This window comes from Cynara cardunculus, assembly GCF_001531365.2.
Source record: "Cynara cardunculus var. scolymus isolate 2C chromosome LG 6, CcrdV1, whole genome shotgun sequence".
In the NCBI taxonomy this organism is placed as follows: Eukaryota; Viridiplantae; Streptophyta; class Magnoliopsida; order Asterales; family Asteraceae; genus Cynara; species Cynara cardunculus.
This window is the reverse complement of record NC_037533.1, coordinates 9,504,286-9,509,727: the sequence shown is the minus strand read 5'-3', so window position 1 is coordinate 9,509,727 and position 5,442 is coordinate 9,504,286.

Genomic DNA, 5,442 nt, shown 5'->3' with positions numbered 1-5,442 from the left:
TATACGTATTATAAATCAACTCTTAATTTACATAATTCAACTGGTCATATATATGAATATATCAAATATGTTACTTGTTCTCTTCATGTATTACAATCTCCCACTGAACAAGATAACATATTGAATTAGCTTGACCATCTTAAGTGTGCACCTGATTTATGATTATGTTTGTTGATTTATATTTTCTTATCAACAAATTCTTACTTATCAGAATATGTGAGTTTAATACTCAATGATATTGAGCAGACTCGCATAGTCATGATGACTAAGAATCAATCATACATATAATGCAATATGTGGTATCTCATCCTCTATTGATCAATGTCACAGCTTGATGATATTTGATCATAACTTAATTCAATGTTAAACACTTATGTTTAATCACTAAAAATTCAGAGCAAATACCGAATGCAAATGCATTATCATCCTTATTTGTACAAATTTAGAAACTGAAGAATTTTTAGAACATCTTATGTCAACATGCATACATAAGTCAATGATAARATAAAAATATCATTTACTTCAAGGATATAACGTATCCACTTAATCAATAACATTAGAGATGCCCATGTTTTTGACATGTTTCTTGAAGCATTCAACTGGTAAGGCTTTCGTGAATGGATCGACTAGCTGATCCTTTGTTCCAATCTTTAGAACTTCGATTTCCTTATCTCTCACATTCTCTCTTAAAGCAAAATACTTCACATCTATGTTCCTCGATCCACTGCTCCTTTTGTTGTTCTTGGTGAAAAACACAGCAGCTGAGTTGTCGCAGTATATGGTTAGAGGTCTTTCTATTGAATCTAGAATTCTTAACCCAGAAACAAAATTTCTTAACCAGATAGCATGAGATGTRGCATCAAATATTGCCACATACTCAGCTTGAAARGTAGAAGTTGYRGTCAATGATTGCTTACTRGCCTTCCATGAAACAGCCCCTCCTGCTAACATGAAAATATAGCCATAAGTGGATTTCAAGTCATCATAGTCATGTTTATAAGATGCATCTGTATAACAGTCTATTTTCAATTCTTGATCATCCAACTTCCTATATGTAAGCATATAGTCTGCTGTTCATTTCAAGTATCTCAATACCTTTTTGCCGGCTATCCAATGCAGGTGACCAGGGTTTGATTGAAATCTAGATAACATGCTGACTGCAAAGGCAATGTTAGGCCTAGTGCAGACTTGTGCATACATCAAACTCCCCACCAATCTTGCATATGGTATGTTATCCATTCCTTTTCTTTCAAAATTATTGTTTGGACGCTGCCCTTTGTGCAATTTATCCCCTTTTGAAATTGGAGTTTCACCACTTTTGCATTTGCCCATCCCAAATCTCTTAAGCACCTTTTCTATATATCCCTTTTGAGATAAGCCTAGTGTACATCTATTTCTATTTCTTATAATCTCAATCCCTAACACATAATGTGCTTCCCCCATGTYTTTCATGTCAAAATTGTTCATCAAGAATGCTTTTGTGATTTGCAAAAGATTCTTACTATTAGTAGCTAAYAAGATATCATCTACATATAATATCAGAAATATGAAATTGCTCCCACTGGTCTTTAAATATATACATTCATCCAGCTTGTTTTCTTCAAATCCAAAGGCAGTCATCACTTTATCAAATTTCAAGTACCATTGTCTTGATGCTTGTTTYAAGCCATAAATTGACTTTCTTAACCTGCAYAYTTGATTATTACCTATGGCAAAGCCTTCAGGTTGAAGCATGTATATTTCCTCTTCTAATTCTCCATTTAGAAAAGCTGTCTTCACATCCATTTGGTGAAGTTCTAGATTGAAATGTGATGTTAAGGCCATAATGACTCTAAATGCATCTTTAGTTGGTACAGGTGAGAAGGTTTCATTATAATTAATACCTTCCTTCTGATTATATCCTTTTGCAACAAGTCTTGCCTTATGTCTTTCAATCTTTCCATTGGCATCCCTTTTGGTTTTGAAAACCCATTTGGATCCTATTGGTTTTATAGAGTCTGATTTTTCAACCAGATCCCAAACTTTATTGTTTAACATGCTTATCAATTCATCTTCCATGGCTTTTAACCACTTCTCCTTATTCTCAGACTCCATGGCCTCTTTATAACTCCTTGGGTCTTCAGCTTCACCCGAGTCAAATTATATCTCAGTTGAGTACACATGGTAGTCATTTGATATTGCAGGTCTCCTTTGCCTTATGGATCTCCTAAGTGGTTCCACCACTTGTGCTTGTTTAGGGGTTGGATCATGTGATTGGTCTAACATTGGTTCCGATTCATGTGAGTGATCTAATGTTGGTTCTAGTTGGGAGTCTTCAACTGTTTGTTCTAAACCTTCAATCACATTCTCACTAATAGCAGGTTCAATTACTGGTAGGGATTGAATAAATGTATTATCAGTCCCAGTTACTAAAGTTGGATTGTCATCAAGGCATTCTAACCAATCAATCTTATTATMTATATTTTGAGAGGAAGTTGCTAGATCATCATCTTGATTAAACATTTCATCAAGAAATACTGCTTTATTGGTTTCAAAAATTCTTTGACCTCTCCCTGTATTGAAGAATTTATATCCTTTTGACTTTTCAGAATATCCAATAAAGTATGTTGACAAGGATCTTGGATCTAGTTTACTTAACTTATCTACATGGTACTCCCTAATTTCAGCTTTACAGCCCTATACATGCAAATTATTAAGGCTAGGTTTGTAACTATTCCAAAGTTCAAAAGGTGTACCTTTTATAGCCTTAGATGGTGATCTATTGCATATATAATTGGCAGTCTTTAATGCTTCTCCCCATAAGAACTCTGGCAGGCTTGATCTTGCAAACATATTCCTAACCATGTTCATTAGGGTCCTATTCTTCCTTTCTGAAACTCCATTCTGAGTCAGGGTATAGGGTGTGGTATATTCAGCTTTGATTCCACATTTTTCTAGATAAATTGCAAAAGGACCTTTATGTTGTCCCTTTTCAGAGTATTTACCAAAATACTCTCCTCCTCTGTCTGATCTTACTATCTTAATGATTCTTTCAGTTTGTCTTTCTACCTCTGTCTTAAACTGTATGAAATATTCCAATTTGTGATTTTTCAGCTATGAGGTATATATGACAAAACCTTGAGAAATCATCTATGAATGTGACAAAATATTTGTTTCCACATATTGTTTCAATGGGGAATGGTCCACACACACTGTGTGTATTAATTCAAGTATGCACTGACTTCTTTTAGAATGAAAGTTTCTTGTATTAGTCATTTTTCCTTTGAGACAATCTACACATGTCTCAAAGTCGTTAAAATCCAATTATGGTAGGATATTTTGTCTGACTAATTCTTTCATTCTAGATTTGGAAATATGTCCAAGTCTCTTATGCCATAAAAAGGATGAGGTGTTATGTTTAACTTTCTTCTTAACACCTGTCACTTGATTTATGGAACATATTTGCCTTTTGAAGCCTTTGTTATTGGATTTATTCACACAGTTTAAATGCCAATAACCATCTACTAAGGATGCATTCCCAAAACAAAAATTATCTATATCGAATAACATATAGTCTTTATTTGCATAAAAGCTAACATTATTTTCCTGTACAATTTGAGAACCTGACATCAGGTTTCTCTTTATTTTAGGAATACAATATACATTACTTAAATTAATAATATAATTGTCTTTAAATAGAAGCCTACATTCCCCCACAGCTTCCACCTTCAAAGCTTGTCCATTAGCTGTGCATATCCTTGATTCATTCAGTCTTGGGATTGTTATCCTTGATAATCCCTGAAATGAATTTACAATATGTATTGGTGAAGCAGTATCAAACTACCATGAATTGATACATTTATTGTCAATAGGTTTTAAAGAAAACAAATGATCAAGATTACCTTTCTTGTTCATCCATTCTTTGAATCCTTCACAATCCTTTTTGAAATGTCCAACTCTTTTGCAGAAAAAAACATTTCAATTCCTTATTGTTCTTTGAGAATTTTCCCTTATTCTTGTCAGTCTTGACAGAATGTTTTGAAGAATTCCCTTTATAAAACTTGGGAAATTTCTTATTCTTTCTCTTTCCCATGTGGTTAATCAGTACTGCTTTTCCTTTATTTTTAATTTCAGATTCTTCTTGAACACATATGGATATCAGTTCATCTAAAGTCCATTTTTCCTTTTATGTATTATACAGACTTCTTAGATGACTATATTGATCAGGTAATGAATTCAATAACAAGTGCACAAGGAAATAGTTGTCTATTTCAACCTTCATCTCTTTAAGTTTGCAGGAAGTGTCAATTCCCTGCAAAATGTATTCCCTGATGCTTCCTTGTCCATTGAAATTCATCCTAATCAGTTTATTCATCAGGTAACTGGTCTCAGCCTTGTCTGATACTTTGTATTTATCAGCAATTGATGCATAGTAGATCTTAGCAAGATCAGAATCAGGTATCCCTCCCTTAACTGCATTAGGCATGCATTTCTTTAGATAGATGAGGGCAATTATGTTGTGTTTATGCCATTCCAGGTATTTGGCTTTGATTTCCCTAGATGCATTGTCTGCTGGTTCTGTCGGTGGGTCTTCTTTGAGTACGTGATCATAGTCTAAAATTCTCAGATTCAATTTGATGTCCTCCTTCCATTTCTTGTAATTTACACCATTCAGTGGTGCAAAATTTACAATACTCATAGAATATTGTCCTGTATAGTCATATAACATATCTCTAATAAGCCTCATATATTACTGTCTAAATGATGGATTTATCAGAAATTTGAAGAATTCGATTTTAGGGTTTTRTGCGACAAGGATATCGCATCATGTCAAAATCGAATTAAAATTCAATTTTGGTGAAATTGCTTATCGTACGTATTCAATATACACAAGTATTGCTTCCCTATTTACTTAATTCGATCAATTCTTCAATATAGTTTTGAAATAGCAATCTGAATCAGATCGATTTCTATGGAAATACTATGCGATTCAGATTTTTGGGTTGTCAAATTCTTCATTCGTGTTAATCAGACTGTTGTTACAGTATATGATAACGCAATTCAATTCCTCTTTCTTAATCTAATTGAATTGCCAGCATTTGATTTCGTCCATGACTAATTTGATAGTACTTGGATCGAATTTCATCTTCAATCACTGTGGTGATATTTACATGATTCTTGAACACAGGATCATGGTTATATATTCCTTTTTTGTTGAAATCAATTAGGTACTGTTATGATTTTATGAATATTGATTCATTTTGGTGGATTCATTGCTCTGATATCAATTGTTAGATTCTATAAGTGAACCATCAAACATAAATCAATGAAAACGAGATTGAAAAATGAACGAAATCTAACCTGGTATAGTGGGGCTTGATGCTGTTTCCTGTGCTTGTTGTTCCATCGACTTCTTCCAGTTTCACACCATAATCTGCCCTTTTGATGGATAAGGATATGCAG